Here is a 17130-nt window from a genome sequence, read left to right on the forward strand (position 1 = left end):
GAACTGGAGCTGTCTGTTGCGGCAATCTATGGTGGCTCCTAACTTCTGCAACAGTTTCAACCCCAGGTATCCGTCGTAATTGCGGCAGGAAGAGTCGAATGTTATGAAATGGTGCTGGGTTGACACTGGTTGATGGGTGTCGAATCTCAGGGCCTGTATTTCCCCACGGATAGGCAGGGGGACATCCCCCACATCCACAAGGTGAGTAGCCATTGGGTGGATCGGGCCAAAGGTCGATTTGTGACGAGAGAAGTAGTGGCTATATAGGCAGGATCTGGCCGCTCCCATATCGACCAGAAAACTGGCTTTCACCCTGTTCAACTTCATCTTGTGGTAAACTGGGGGGCGATATTTGGGGGAAATGTCCCCTGCCACCGTGGGAAGGTGCGGGGACAGTCCTAAAACATCCAACTGTCTGGGGTCTGCTTCTTCTTGCTCCGGCTCCTGTTCCCTGGGGTCAGTCTCCTCCACAGGTGCGGGTTTGTCCTCTGTTACCTCATCCTTTAGAGAGGAAACTTTGTGTTGGGCTAGGGTAGTAGTTTTTTGTCGTGCAGCTTTTAACTGATCTCTGATATCGTGCAGTGGGCACCTGGAACTGCACGTGGAGAATTCCCAGGGATTCACTAAGATGAAGTTGGGGTTCTCCCTGTTGGTGGGGCACCGGTGGGTGGGGTGTGCCCTAGGTGGGCTGGGTGCTGGGGTGGGGTTGGTATGGGCCATAGGCGGACGTGGCTTGACTGGAGGAGCCGGAATCTTTGTGGGAAACTTCCTTACTACGTTGATTTGTTGGGGTGCAGGGCGGGAGGTCAGGAAGTGCCGTATCAGTTGAGCGTCCTTATCCATGTCTCCAGTCAGGTCATGGATGGTAAAGTGCTCTTTGACTATGCTGGGGAGCACTCTCAGAAGAGAATTAAAGGTGTGTTGCTCCCGGGTTTCATCATCTCCCTCTGGGCAGGCAGGAGTGACCAAGCGTCTTGCCTGGATTATAGTATCGTCTAAGATGCCATAGAAAGTTAAACTATCCAGTTGGGATAGTGCCACCACGTTCCCTAGTGATGGAGTGATGGCTTGGATCATGAGATTCTTGAAATTCTGCCAGGTGAGCCCTGGGACGATTTTGGGTGCTATATTAGTTGCCACTTTGACCAGCAGTGGGAGTGTGACTGCAGTTTTCTGCTTGTCATCCTCGAAACCGATATCTAGCAAAGGTTTAATAATTGCCAGGTATGTGTGAACATTATACTGTTCGGGGGCGAACTTAGGTAATTGCACATGCGGTTTGGTTGCCATTTTCCAGTATTTCCTGATTACCTCTCTTGTATGCCCAGCTCAAGATACACCACTGTCCACCAGTGTAATGCTAGGTGTTTTAGGTCCAGCTTCCCGTCCCGTAAACGCCTAGTGTGTAGCGGGACTCTCCTTCTAGACTGGAGCTTAGACAAATAGCAGAGAGGTAGGACACAAAAACTCAAGACAACAACCTTACAGGTGTATTACTAAGTTGGTCAGGGGAACGAGTAGATGTCGCTGATACAGATACACTGGGCAATTACAACTCTTATGTCTAGATATGGGTTATCAGTATCGCGCAGGATACTGCTCGGGTCACAGTGAATAGCACTTGAGGCAGAGTGTTATTAATTATGGGAAGTCCAGGTTTTCTATATTCGGGGAGTTACTATTGTTATTCCTTGCTGATAAGTGTTTCATTGGCACTGGGGTCTGAATATGGTCTTAGTATCAGGAGGTATTTTCTGGTGGTAGCATATTCACTCTGATAGACTCGACTCTCACTGGGTGGCCGTATTTGTGGTTACACTGTCACTGTTACGCACTCCACCACTTTGGTATTATCACTGACTTCTATTAGAGGGTTAGTTCACTGTTCTGCCTTTATATCACTAGGTCACAGACACTGTACTATCACTGTCACTCCTTTTGGTTCCAGGCGTCGGGACAGTCAGTTACAAGGGTGGTGGGGTGTCACAGCTCTGCTACTGATGGGGCTGGGTTCCACCGGGGGCCTCTATATCCAGAGGCCACGGGATCACGCGTAGGGGCGTCCTTTCTCGTCCAGGGCTGTGGGTGGCGAAGGGTCCTGCACTCTCGGAGCTGGGGACTGGAGTACAGCCCTCAGGGCTGGGGCCGAATAACTGCCTGAACCTTTCGTTCAGGCTCCTGATGGAGGACGAAGATCTCTGACATTGAGGTGTGGGGAGTTCCTGCCCAGGAGTCCTGGAGGCAGTCTGGGTTTCCTGAGGCCTGCGATCCCCAGGGCTTGGTGGCGCCATCAGAAAGGGTCTGCGGCACCGGTCTGCATTGGGGTCCATCAGGTGGGTCTCCTCCAGATCCGGTTGTAGGGAGAAGAGGCCAGGGGAGACCAAGGAGCCTCTCCAGTACTCCTCTAGGCCTGAGACTCCCTCTGAGTCGTGGGTCGGGGAACAGGCGTCAGCTTCAGACGGAGGAGCGGCTAAAGGCCATCTCCTGCCGTAGGGCCCGGCTACTGGCTGTGGCCACCTGGGGGCGTGGCTTCCTGCCATTGCCAAGGCCCGGCTACTGGCAGTGGCCTGGGGGAGTCAGCAGCTACCAGCAGACCCAAAGGCACCTTCAGAGTGGCTACAGGCCATCTCCTGACGAAGGCGGGAGTGGCTACAAGCCGTCTCCTGGTTCCCCTCAGAGCAGCTACAGGCCATCTCCTTCAGGAGGGTTGAGCAGCTACAGGCCGTCTCAAGAAAGACACCTTCAGAGTGGCTACAGGGCATTTCCTGATGAAGGCGGGAGCGGCTACCGGCCGTCTCCTTATTGCCCTCAGAGCGGTTACAGGCCGTCTCCTTAGTAAGGGGTGAGCAGCTATTCTGTCTCAGGGATGCTGGCAGGAGCTGGAGAAACAGTTCCATCCCGAAGCTGGTTGGGGAAGGCTCGTCCGAAAGGTAGTCTAGTATTCCTGTTATGGTTGTGGCGGGCGAGTTCCGGGTCATAGGGGTGCACGGCATGGGCTGACTTATGCCGTTGTTGCTCCGAGTCCCGACACACTGTCATTGCTCCTCTGTGGGCTCCTTGTGGGGGTGTCTGGGAGCTTTTGGGGGTACTATACTGCATTTTACGGCTGTTCTTCAATATTCACTTACTTTGGTCTTTTCTGGCCTCACTGTGTTCACTGTGAACTCACATCTATACTCTTAGTGTCGATCCCACTGTTTACTATGAATTCACTGTCTTTTCATGCACACTTGGTTTCACTCACTGGGGGAAGGGAAGGTCCAGGGCTCACAACTCTCGGCCCGGGGTGGGTGGAGGCCCCGTGGGAGTCCCTTTGTCCCGCGGCCACGGGACCACTCTCAGGGGCGCCGTCTCTCTTCTGGAGCTCGGACTGTGTGTGGCAAAAGGCCCCTCACTGTTTGGACTGGGGACTGGGGTCTGGCCCTCAGGAATGGGCCAAATAAGCATTGGAGGCGCTCACTCAAGTGCCTGGTGAAGGACGGGCGTCGCCTTCATTAGGGTGGGGAGTGGGCCCGGCTGGGGGTCCAGGGGATGTCCTCAGAGGGGCACCGGCTGCAGTCTTCTGCTGGGGGCTCCGCCATCAGGGCTGGGCTGCAGCGTCGCTCTCGGCCGGAGTCTGTCAGGCTGGTGTCCTCCTCCTGATGAAGGGAGAACAACCCTGGGGACAGTACAGGGCCACTCCACCAATCCTCTGAGTAGTGGTCTTCCTCCTGGAGGTTGCCTCGGTCTGGGTGGACAAGTGGGTAACCTGTGCTCCTGCCAGGGGGCAGGACTGAGCACAGCTCACCATTTCGTTGCGGAGTCACAGGGGGCAAGAGACTTTGGTGACTTTGCCCGGCATGGCTACAGGCTGTCACTAGGTTCCCTTGGGCAACAGATGGAGGGCGGCTACAGGCCGTCCCTTCGCTGTCAGCACGGCTACAGGCCATCGCCGGGGCCTGACTGCCTAACAGGCACTCAGGCAAGGTGTGGCTATAGGTCTTTGCCCGCCTGCTGGGGCGGCTATTGGCCATCACCGAGGTCCCGCAAGGAGGGCACTGAGCAGGAGAGGAGTAGCTTCAGGGCGACTCCTCCCTAAGGGCGTGGCTATAGGCTGTCGCCGGTGGCGTGCCCTCCGAGGCAACTACAGAAGGAGAGGGGACGTACCTGTCTCTCCCCATCGCGGCTATAGGCTGTTGCTGGTTTCTGTAGGGGGTGTGAGCAGCACTAGGCAGAGCGGCTTTAGGCTGTTTCCTAATTGACGGTCCGGGTATAGGCCGTGGCCCTTTCTTTTTGTGAGCGGCTATAGGCCGCCTCTTTATTAATGGCTATCGGCTGTCCCAGATGCCCGACTATAGACCGTGGCTGGGGTGTTGCTTGGAACTGCTAGGCCAGTTCCACCCCGATCCTGTCGGTGGTCAGCTTACCCGGAAGGTAGTGCACTTTGACTAAGGTGGTGGTGGCGGGCAAGTTCCGGGGAATAGGGGTGCGTGGCCCGGGTGATCTTTTGGCCCTGTTGCCTGGGCGCAATCCATGCGGTGTCCAGCCCTCCGTGTCCTCCTCCTGGGGGTGTGGTGGCGGCTTGTGTTGTTATCGTTGGCATTTTAATTTCTTACCTGTGAAATGTAACGCCATCTCTCCTCGATGCATTCCTGTGCTCATTTTTGTATCTATAAGCTGTACAGTGGACCATGGCACTATATTTTCTGGAATCATCAGGTGCTTTCAAAAACCCAAAGAGAAGCTCAGTACAAAAATGCGGTCATCAGGCGTGGTGTAACATGGCTGCCACTACACCAGCGCCGCCCTGGAGGCAGCTACATAAATTATGCTGTGCTACCCATGAGAAAGCCTCTCCATACTATAAAGCTCAGTGAGATTACCATGATGGCGATGATGAATGTGGGTGTTTTAATATGGCGGCCGTAAGTCACACGCTCGCTTGGGAGGTAGCCCTCCATGTTATACAGCTGAGTGATATGTACACAGCACTGAGCTCTGTAATAGAGTGGCTATATCATGGCTAACACAGCGTAACTGATGTAGCCACCGCCAGGGAGCACTGGTGTAGCGGCAGCCATGCTACACCTCGCCTGATGCCTACGGTTTTTGAACCAAGGTGTTTGTTGGGTTTTTAACCCTTACACCGCGGGCTTGTTTTCCAATGTTTTGCATGTCCCGTGGGCATATTTGGGCTCCAACAGACTCTCAAAAAATATTTGCCAAAAATCAGTTATTAGTCCTAGAATATTAAAATTACATATGCATATGGCACATACTTTCAGTTTTCTCCTGGGATGTTTGTTGAACCTTCATCGATTACCGTAGGACTTGTGGAGACCTCTGAAGTTGGGTAACGAAGTCTCCACTTTACACTTCCCGACAACCCATATGATTACCACAGCCAGTTATTATCACTAGAAACACTATTCTATGATTATCAAGTAGTTTGGGATCCATACTCCAAAAAAAAAACACTGTGAAAGCAATGAAAATTACGAGCGCGTATGACCTTCCCACTTGCGCTATAGTCATTTCACCGCAAGAAGTCCGTTCAGGGTGGGGCCCACCTGGTGAATCACCTCTAGCTATTCTGCCAAATCAACCGTAGTACATGCCTCTCTCTCTCTTATTTCCCATCTATGTGCTATTTGAAATTGTTTTTTATATTCTGTATATAGTAAAGGAAGCTATATAGTACATTGAGTATCACTTTTTAGAATTATAATAATGATTTGAATGAATTCTATGACACGTGGCAGCGCTTTTTTCCCATGTTGCCACGCCATAGAGTTGCCAATTTGACGACCAATTATCGCATTATCACTCTGTCTCCCTACCTACCCCCATGTTATGCTGGTGTTTTTAAGGCGACTTCTCGTCCTAAAAACACTAGCGACTGAAGCGGGGTCCTCTTCCTAGACCGGAAGTAAAGCACCAACAAAGGAACAGGACATAAAAACCAGGCAGTACACCTTAACACATCCATTACCTTAATTCTAACCGTTACAATACAACACAGAGTGATATTTGAGATACAGGGGAACAGGGACACAGAGTTAACATTCAGCACCACAAAATATAGTTACTAAGTACACACTACAATGCTCATACAGGGATATCTTGAATTATATATGGTATTGTCTATGTGTCACTTTTAGGCAGGATATACACTGAACTGATCACAAAGGGGATAAACAAGATTGGGAGTCTGTAGGGGAAATATTACTATAAATAAGATAGGGTGTGGATAGCGACACTTGACACAGACACCCGGTCATGGCGACACTCACACTCAGGCTTTTGACTGGCCCGCGCACCCTAGCCTTATGCGTTCACAGAAAGTTCTTTTATTGGGGGGACTTGGATAATTACTCTGAGGTTTATTCTCTGTCCTGCCGACACTGAGTTCTTTTGGACTATTGATAACTGCACTGTTCTTCACTTAGTCGCTGTTCACTGTTCTTTTCCCTGATTTGTTCTCGACACAAGGGGCGTCACTATTTACCTGTATCTCCTGGGTAATGTTCACTCCATGACAAGGGCATGAGAGTAGATCCCTAGGGGGACCCGGCCTGCAGAGGGCAAGGGATTACCCGCAGGGGAGTCACTGCCCGGGTCACACTCGTCGGTGGGGTGCAGGGAGGCCCTCCCATCTGGGGGCCTCGACCTGAGAGGTGGTCCTCGAGTTGGGGCCTCGTCAGTGTGGTGCAGGGAGGCCCTCCTGTCTGGGGGCCTCGACCTGGGAGTTGGCCCTCGAGTTGGGGCCTCATCGGTGTGGTGCAGGGAGGCCCTCCTCCCTGGGGGCCTCGACCTGAGAGGTGGCCCTCGGGACTGGGGCCGAACGGCTGGAGCAGTCGGGCCTGTCGTCTCTGGCTCCTTAGAGTGAGGGAGCTGGGATCGCCTTCGTTGGGAGGCGGTGGGTCTGGCCTGGTTGTCCTGGGACTGCGGGTGCCTAGGGGAAGAGGCGCCGACAGGGCTGGGCTGCGGCAGCTTCTCCTTCGGGATTCAGGCAGGAACAAGGATCTCCTAGGCATGGGAGGTAGGTCCGATATCGGGCCTTGCCACCACTCTAGTGTCACCTCCGGGGCTATATTCCCAGGTGGTGATGAAGGGCTCCCACAGGGGGAAGAGGATGGAGAAGGACTCACATCACTCGTGTCCTCTCTGGTACGTCCTGAGGCCAGAGCCTTGGGTCGCCTTACCCTGGTACGTACATTGGCTGTGGCCGTGAGCTTACCTGGCATACAAGGAGCAACTGAAGGGCGTACAGGGCTGCTCCTTCCCCGCCAAGTATAGGGACCGTCGGCGTGGTGTTGCTCTCGTAGTAGGGGACAAGCCAGAGTGAGGGGCACAGAGGCCACACTCTCTCCAGTACGTACTGAGGCTATCTTCAGGGGCTTCTCTACCCTGGTATGTGCCACAGCCGGAGCCGGATGCCTACCCGTCTTACAGAGAGCAACTGAAGGGCGTACAGGGCCGCTCCTTCCCCGCCACATATAGGGACCGTCAGCGCGGTGTTGCTCCCGTAGTAGGGAAAAGCTACACGTACGATAGCAGGGGCTCTTTACCCTGGTACGTACTCTGGCCATAGCCAGGAGCTGATCTTTCTGACCAGAAGCAACTGAAGGGCGTACGGGGCCACTCCTTCCCCGCCACATATAGGGACCGTTGGCGCAGTGTTGCTCCTGTAGGAGAGAACAGCAGGTGAGGGATGCACTGGGGCAACTCTCTCTCCGGGGTGTACTAATTCCGGAGCCTTTGGTCGCCTTACCCTCGTACACTTTATTAGGCCGTAGCCTTGGGCCTCCTGCCCTTGGACCTCCTGCCCTAGAGGGTGTAACAATTGCCGTCAATAGTGTTACTTGGGACTGAAGCTAGTTCAGCCCCACCCCTTTTCTGACGACGGTTGTTCCGCCCACAAGGTAGTTGCCTTTCCCCGGTCACCTGGTGTTGGGGCAGTTGTGGGGAACAGGGGCCCAGGACCGTAGTGTCCTGGTGACCCTCTTGATTGGGGTCACTAACCCCACCGTTGTGTCCTCCTGGGGTGGTGGTGCAGTGGCGGCCCGGTGGTGAGGTGGGGGGTGGTGTGGTGGGAGGTCCGGCAGCGGGCACGGCGGGCATTTTACTCCATCCCACCTGTTTTTTTTTTTCTCTCTCTCTCTCTCTCTCTCGTCAATATAACAGAAAGTTCTGATGACGAAGAAGATTATGATTAAAGATCAGAGAGAGGATTAGGCCTACAGGGGAAACCTCTTATAAATAAAACGCGCCTAGACTTTTACCTCATAGGTGGTGTGGAAAAAAAGTTGAAAGTAAATAATAAATATATACAAATATATATATATATATATATATATATAGAGAGAGAGAGAGAGAGAGAGAGAGAGAAACAGATGGGATGGGGGTAGGTAGGGAGACAGAGTGATAATCCGATAATTGGTGGTCAAATTGGCAACGTCGCACTTGGGGAAATTTCAACTTCTGCCACACCCTGAACGGACTTCTTGCTGCGAAAGGAGTATAGTTCGCTGTTGGTAGTCTGTCATTTATTATTCATAAAACCCCTCACACTTTATATTTCTATTACTATATAACACTTATATATATCTGCAGTCTTTATCCATAAGTTTCCTTCAGTAGTATTAGTTTATTGTCACTGAAGTCATTCAATTTTTCATTCAGTAAAATACGTAGAGAGCCACGGATTCACTTTCATTGTTATAACCTCAAGTATTTGTACTCATTTTCTTATATTACTAATTACTTACATTTCTATTTACATTTCCTATTGTATTTTCAATATTTACACTTCTATTTTACTTACACTATGTTATTCACTGTCACTTGCAGTAACATAAAACTATATTACACTGTTCAGTCATATGTACTGTACATCCATTGCTTTCACTTGCTATTTACACATTATTTACACGTTATTTTCCTTTCCCACTTGCACTTTTAGAACTGCTTCTGGCTGTGGTAATCAAAGAAGCAGGTAACACAGAGGGGAACCTGGCACTCAGCGCACTGCCAAGAGGTGCATTTGTGCTCAGGTGTGCGTCGGGTGGTATGTGCACACACCTGGCACCTGCGGATCGCAGCCTTCCTCTTGGTTGTGGCAGGCATTTGCACCAGTCTGTGCCGATCCATGTACGCCCTCTGCTCAAGTCCGTCGAGAAGTGTTACTGCATGGTGCCTTGGAGTTGCTGCTGTCACCCTACTATATCGTTCCAGCAGCTGCTGAACACAAGTCCTGGCGAACAACCTCAGGGAGAAGGATTTGGGTGGCTTGACCTTCATCTTGTACAGGATGAAGGCGTTCAGCAGCGTCATGTCTATGAGATGCAGAAAAACTTTCCTGTACCACCTAGTATTCTTCCGGAGGCAGTCGATCTCTCCAATCATCATGTTGGACTTGTCCACCAGCCGCATGTTGATATTGTAGTCTAAGACAACATCAGGTTTCCTCACAGGTTCGCCTGTCCTACGGTCGACCTTCCCACTGTCTGTCATTTCCCCCTTGTGTACGGTGGTGAGTATGTGCACGACCTTCTTGTCATGCCACCGTATTGCCAGCATCTTCTCAGACTTGCGTAGGTGCACGTCTCCTCGCTGCGAGGTTCCTGCCTCTGGGAATTTAGGGAAGTGGGCACGATTACTCTTGACAGTGCCGCGGGAGCCGATGTCGTGCTCTGAAAGGTATTTGGCAAGTTTCGGTGTGTATAATAGTTGTCTGTATACAGCACATGATTCCCACCAAAATATCTTTCAAGGAGCACTTTCACTACACAGTCTGAGAAGCCAAGGGGGTGTGTTTTATCAAGATCGACAGTGCTGGCTGAATAAATGACGAAGTCAAGGATGTACCCCGTCTTACAGTCGCACAGTACAAAGAACTTGATTCCAAAGCGATGGCGTTTGCTTGGAATGTACTGCACAAACCTAAGACGTCCTCTGAACAAAACCAAGGATTCGTCAATGACAACCTTCTGAAAGGGGTGGAAGAATGTCATATACTTATCCTTCATTTTGCTCAGAATCTCCCGGATCTTCCAGAGTGGGTCGGTTTGGGAAAGTACATCGTTGTTGGCAAAGTGCAGGTTTCCCATGATGTTCCGGAAGCGATCTCTGGCCATGTACTTATTGAAGGTGAGTGAGGGTAATATGGGGTCCATGGACCAGTATTCTTCCAACCCATGCTTCTTTGAGTGTGGCATGAGAAGCATGAGGGCGAAGAACACATACAGCTCCTGCACTCCCAGTATGGACCACTGTTGCATCTTGGCTGCACCTGTACCACTTGCAGCACGTTGTGATTCATACCTGTTGGTCTCATCACATATGTGCTGCATGACTTCGTCATCGAGGAAGGCCAAAAGGAAGTCCACACACTCAGCATCCTCGTCAAGAGTGAAGGCAGGCTGTATTCCTGAGGAACTGTCGTCAAAATGGAGATGTTCAGGGACAAAATCGGACCCTTCCGTCCACGCGAAGGCGTCCAGGATTCCCTGTCGTGGCGGTGTAGGGTGAATGAGGGTGGAGGGTGGCTGTGAGGCAGATTTATCTGGTTCAAGGTCACTCGCACTGACCCTGGGTTGCCGTACAGCACTAGCAGCCCTTACTCTACTGGCAACTCTACTTTTACTGGTCAGGGATTTACCTCTTCCTCTACGGCCTGCCTTCACTGTTGATGCTGGTGGTGACTCCGACGATGAAGACTCTGGAGAAAATTCAGCAGAAGAGGAAGAAATGAGTGAAGTGGGGCTTGGGGAACAGGGAGGTGAATCACCTCGGGACTCATGGCGGGCTGGATCACGCGGGGCCATTGTTCCGGGGCTAACCCACTGCCTTTTCATTCCCTTCCCAAATTCCTTCCCTTGCTGCACTAACGGCTCCTTTCCCTTGGACCTAGGGATAACTTGGGACACTAAAGCACTCGTACTATTAGTTTCTGGCACGATTTCCTCACCCGGCTCATCACACGAATCCCCCGAAGGGTCATAGTCACTATCCATCATTATCATTGATAATTCGGCTAGTATCCCTGACCGCCTTGGAGAGAGCTCCAACATACTTGATCTCTTCCTTACAACTAATCCTTCTGCTTACACTGTTAATCTTTTCTCTCCGTTGGGCTCCTCCGATCACAACCTTATCACCTTAACCTGTCCTATCGCTCCGGTACGGCCTGTGGACCCTCCAAAAAAAGGTCGTCTCTGGCACTTTGGAGCTGCGGATTGGGAGGCCCTCAGGCAGTACTTCTTTGATTTTCCCTGGAATGATTATTGCTTCCATGGCCAGGAGCCATCTGGGTGTGCCTTGCGCATTACGGAGGTTATTCTCTCGGGCATGGAAGCATACATTCCTTTCTCATATCCTTTGACTAATGCACGAAAGCCTTGGTTTAATCACGCTTGTTCTAATGCTGTCCGCAACAAGGAGAGGGCCTATAAAAGGTACCGGAGCCAACCCACCCCTGAATCACATCTTTTATACATTTCTACCCGGAATCGTGCTAAGTCTGTTCTTCGCTCTGCTAAAAATAATTTCATCCGTACAAAATGCTCTCAACTCTCTAACTCGAACTCTTCCTGCTCCTTCTGGCACCTTGCCAAAAACCTTTCTAACAAATTTACCTCATCGTCCTTCCCTCCTCTTTTCTACTCTGATGGCTCTGTAGCTATTTCTTCTACTGATAAAGCAGATCTCTTTGCTCAGACTTTCTCCTCCAACTCCACCTTAGACGATTCCAGTGCTGTTCCTCCCTCACTTCCCCCCTCTGATTTCCTCATGGCTAACATTAAAATTTCTTCAGCTGATGTATTTTCTGCCACTGCTGGCCTCAGTACTAATAAGGCATATGGGCCTGATGGAGTCCCTCCTGTTGTTCTCAAGAACTGTGCTTCTGTGCTTACTCCCTGCCTGGGCAAACTCTTTCTCTTTTGTCTGTCAACTTGTACCTTTCCTTCTTGCTGGAAGTTTGCTCTCATTCAGCCAGTCCCAAAGAAGGGTGACCATTCCCAACCCTCTAACTATCGTCCAATTGCTTGAACATCCTGTATCTCAAAAGTTTTCGAGTCAATTCTTAATAGAAAAATTTTAAAGCATCTTTCCTATCACAACCTTCTTTCTGATCGTCAGTATGGGTTCCGTCAGGGACGCTCCACAGGCGATCTTCTCACCTACCTTTCAGACTCCTGTTCATCCTCCTTTCGGGACTTTGATGAAAGCTTTGCCATTGCACTTGACATCTCAAAGGCTTTCGATCGAGTCTGGCACAAATCTTTATTTTCCAAACTGCCCTCTTACGGTTTCTATCCTTCTAACTGTGCCTTCATCTCTAGCTTCCTTTCTGGTCGTTCTATAGCCGCTGTTGTAGACGGCTATCGTTCTTCTCCTAGATCTTTTAACAGCGGTGTTCCTCAGGGCTCTGTCCTATCACCAACTCTCTTCCTTTTATTCTTCAATGACCTTCTAAGCTGTACATCTAACCCTACCCACTCATACGCTGATGACTCCACCCTTCACTTTTCCATTCGATTCCCACAACGTCCATCTTAGCAGTTACTTCAACAGGCAAGGGATGAGGGTATGGCACACCTAATGTCTGACTTGGCTCGTATCTCTGACTGGGGTAAAAATAATCTGGTTGTTTTTAATGCATCAAAGACTCAGTTTTTGCACCTATGAACCCGACAAAATCTTCCACAGGTATACCCACTTATGTTTAATAATACTCAACTTAATCCTGCATCATCGTTGAACATGCTTGGGGTTTCATTTGCTCGGAACTTGTCTTGGAAAGATCATATTACATCTCTTGTAAAATCTGCTTCCAAACGATTGGGTGTGCTAAGCCGACTCCGTTCCTTCTTTACTCCTGCACAATTGTTGACTCTATACAGGGGTTTTATCCGCCCCTGTGTGGAGTACAACTCTCATGTATGGGGGGGCTCCCCACATACAGCTCTTCTCAATAGGGTGGAGTCAAAGGCTTTTCGTCTCATTAACTCTCCCCCTCTTACTGACTCCCTTCAACCTCTGTCTCTTTACCGCAGTGTTGCATCTTTATCTCTTTTCTGTCGCTACTTCAATGGTCACTGTTCCTCTGAACTGTCTGCATGCATTCCTCCACTTCTACGATGGGCGCGTAGCACCCGTCTAGCAGCAAACTCTCACCCTTTTTCTGTCCAACTTTCTAATGCAAGAGTCAACCGTTACTCCCAGTCCTTCATTTATGCAACAGTTCAACTCTGGAACTATCTCCCTCTGTCTGTACTTCCTACTTCCTATGATCTCCAGTCTTTCAAACTCAGTGTGTCTAGGCATCTAGAAATGAATGGATCTTGAATTTGGCTCTCTCTCGTATTTTGTTTTTCTCTTGGAGGGAACAGTAATTGCAGGCTCATTGCCTTTGGTTCCTTCTTCCTCACATAAAAAAAAATAAAGTTCACGTTCCACTGCAGAGCTAGTCCTTTCCTGCTTCCCCCACGAGTTTTTCTGGGTGTAGAGGTCACGGGGCCTTTTGCAATGGGCGCAGAAGTGGCAGAAATGGCGGGGCATGAGTGCGACATGCTTTGACTACAGAGGAGGACAAGGAACTAAATGGCGTGGCTTATCTGAGAAGGCAAGGGTTTACAGTGACAATGGGGCTGACAGCTGCTAACTTACATGCTAAGAAATTATTGGTAGAAAATCTCGGCAATACATAAAGAAATAGGTAGTTCCAGGTGAATGTAAATGTCACTTAGGCTTCTCCCTTCCATTCTGATATATATTTTTATTACAGAAATAGATTACAAGGCATAATTCAAAGGGGAAATTACCGTGGGAATTTAGCGAATGAATGCATGTGAGGTATTGTCAGGTGATAATTAGCCAATTCCTGGTGTATACCACTATCACTGACTTTATTTTTTTTTGTTATACCATGTTGAGTACACCGCTTCCCGTCCGATCGGCGAAGTTAAGCAACGTTGGGTCTGTTTAGTACTTGGATGGATGACCGCCTGCGAACACCAGATGCTGTTGGCATCCCTACGTGTCAAGTGGGGTTGGTGGAGGATTAGTGCCCCTCCCTGTAAAACAACTAACTCTATGCCCTTGGCCACCCGGTTTGGGATACATGGCGTCTGGCAATGGATGGATGGGATATATTATTTTGTATAAGTATAGGGCATAGGGCTTATTTCAATGGATGAAATCTGTGGAAAAATCCGGGGGAGATTTGCTTAGCGCAGCATGGCAGGGCAGGCAATAGGAAAGGGTAAAGGAGGTGAGGTAGGGAGGGTTGAGAGGGTACTGGAGGGGAGGTAGGGAGGGGAGTCAAGAACGGGGGAAAATGGCTAAATTGTCAACAATGGATGGGAGTACAGATGAGATTAGGAGTGCGGACTATTGGTGGACAGTAGCAGTACATGCTAAAAAATGATTAGTAGGAAATCTCGAAAATACAGAAAAAAGTAGGTAGTTCCAGGTGAATGTAAATGTCACTTTGGCTTCTCCCTTCCTGTCTTATATAATTATTTTTTTTACGAGAATAGATTATACGGCATATTTCAAAGGGGAAATTTCCGTGGGAAATTAGCGAACGAGTGCATGTGAGGTGTTGTCAGGTGATAATTAGCCAAATCAAGGTGTATAGCACTATCACTTACCTTATTTCTTTTTGGTATATATTATTTTGTATAAGAATAGGGCATAGGGCTTATTTCAATGGATGAAATCATTGGATAATTCTGGGGGAAATTTGCTTTAGCGCAGCGCGGCCAGGGAGATGAGAGGACAGGGTAATGGAGGGAAGGTACGGAGGGGAGTCAGGAACGGGGAAAAATGGCTAAATTGTCAACAATGGATGGGAGTACAGATGAGATTTGGAGTGCTGACTAGTGTTGGACATTGGCAGTAATGATAGATGATACAAGCCACCACTTGTAAGCCAGGGATAATTCAAAATAACACAGAATCACAAAAGTGAAGCCCCGCGGTATGATCCATTGCGCCTGAGCATCATGAAAGTGACACCCCGCAGTTAAGGGGTTAAAAACAGCTGATGATTCCGTAATATAGAGTGCCACGGTCAGGTGTGCTGCTTCTGGATGCAAAGGATGGGGGAATTCATCAGAGATGGCATTTCATTTCACAAGTAAGAAATATATCTTGTTGCTAAATGTTATGCAGTGTATTCTAGGTTCCGACTTCTCAGTCCTAGGTATGGTGCAATGTGGGGTTCTTTGTTCCAGACCGGGTCAGGGTCAGCCAGTAAGGAAAAAACACAAACACCTTGGGTCCAAGAGTACACTTATTTATTTACTAAAAATACACACATACACTATTCCATGATCAAAGCTGGGTGGATACAATAGCAGTTACAAGGATCACTCTCAATTCCTAGTTCAGCTCGTCTAATATGGGATCGCACCTGATTGATTTTACAATATGTCCATCCAGTATCACAACAAGTATTCCACAGAAATATTCAGGCACATGGCATGTGACACATACATATACAATAGGGCTTAGTGTCTCCGGCAAAACTGAGATGATAATATAGATATATACTCAACCTTAAGCCTAGGTGTCCGCGTCACAGAGACGAAAGCCTAGCTAATATAATATAATCGCGTCAAATTGACGAAGCCCTAGCTAACTTAGTCTATGCCGCATCACATACAAGAGAGTATATATGTATATGGTCTCACACTGGCAGTCACCCGAGGGGGATTTGATGAGGCTGGGGTGTGTGTACTCTCGTGGGAGTGGAGGGAGGGGGGGGGATTTAGTGCGAGTCCACGGGTGCGGTTACACTGACGTCTGTTGTCCTGTGGGGGAGGTGACACTGGGGGAATATTGGTCACAGTTGGGGGGAGGATCCGACTCATGCGGGTATGCTGAGTACTCCGTGTAATAGCACTTAGAGTAATAGGGTACACTAGAATGCACAGGGGGTGAGCATACTGGGGAAAGATCACATGTTATTTGCGGGGGATCACAGGGAGGGTTCACTGTGGGGCGGGGCTGGTCACACTGGGGGAATGTAAAGGGAGGATCTATTACTCACAGTTTCTGACAGAGAGGAGGACAGGGCCCGCTATGACGGGAGTTCCAAGTGGCGGCCTGGCGTGGGAGGGGGGCTGCCCAGTGAGTAGTATAGATGTAGGTGGTCTATTGGGTTGCCACGAGTCAGAGAGGAGTGGGCCGTTGGTGTGTAGGGCGGCTCCCTAGCCGCTATGGCCTGACAGGAGGCCGGGCTCTAGGGTCTGGGGCCATAGAGGGCCAACAGGCACACAGGTCGGCGCCGGCCCTTCTTCGTTATTGGGGTTCTGGGAGATGACCTGGGGAGGCCCGGGGCTGGGGTCGGGCGCAGAGGAGGCGGCGCTCTGGCACGTCTGCTGCTCCTTCTGGGGGATAGCAACCCTTGAGGCTCCTCATGAGTCCCTCTGTCAAAAAGGAGACCGGTCCAGGGGACTCGGTGTTCAAGGGTCTGCTTGGGAGCTTGTCTATGCAAGTCCCACCCCGATTCTGGTGAGAGTTCCCTCTGCTTGAGTGTAGTGTCGTTTTCCTGCGCGCTGCCGGGTGGTCTGGCTGCGGAGAAGTAAGGCATCGGGGCGCGAGGGACATATGACGCTCTTGACTGGTAGATGTGACAGGTAAACCAGCCTCCCTGTCACCCCCTAGTGGGGTCGTTATCCCCCCCCGTACTCTCTTCCTGGGGTAGTGGTGTCTGGCTCACCTTGCCGCGCGGATATTTAACTAATTCTATAAGAGTACTGCTCCATGGGGTGGGGCGGGAAAATTCTTCCACAGTATCCCTGCATGAATGAGGCCTCTAAAATGGGCCCATTTATCTTCAGTCTTTCTCTCCATGTCCTCTTCTCTTCTGTTCACATTCTCTTGTAGATATTTCCATGTTTCTTCCGGCCTCTGGACATTCGGTTTCATAACATGGATAGTGCCATAAAGGGTAAGACCAATGGCGTTGTTTTATACTCATTGGCTAAATGTACCCAGTATAATTCAATGAACTAGGCAGAAAAAAAAATCATAATCCATATACCTATCTATCTATCTATTGCCAGACGCCTCAATCCCGTTTGGGGTGGCCACAAACAAATCGCCTCCAAGTCGCCCTGTCCTCCGCCATTTCAC

At 50.0% G+C, this 17130-nt stretch overlaps 1 pseudogene; it reads left to right on the forward strand.

The window, feature by feature from the left end:
- Positions 1 to 13897: 13897 nt before the first annotated feature.
- Positions 13898 to 14016, forward strand: LOC145410852 (5S ribosomal RNA; annotated as a pseudogene).
- The last annotated feature ends 3114 nt before the right edge of the window (positions 14017 to 17130 follow it).

Source organism: Coenobita brevimanus, chromosome 86 (genome assembly GCF_032717465.1).
Source record: "Coenobita brevimanus isolate Jiangsu-jjx chromosome 86, ASM3271746v2, whole genome shotgun sequence".
NCBI lineage: Eukaryota > Metazoa > Arthropoda > Malacostraca > Decapoda > Coenobitidae > Coenobita > Coenobita brevimanus.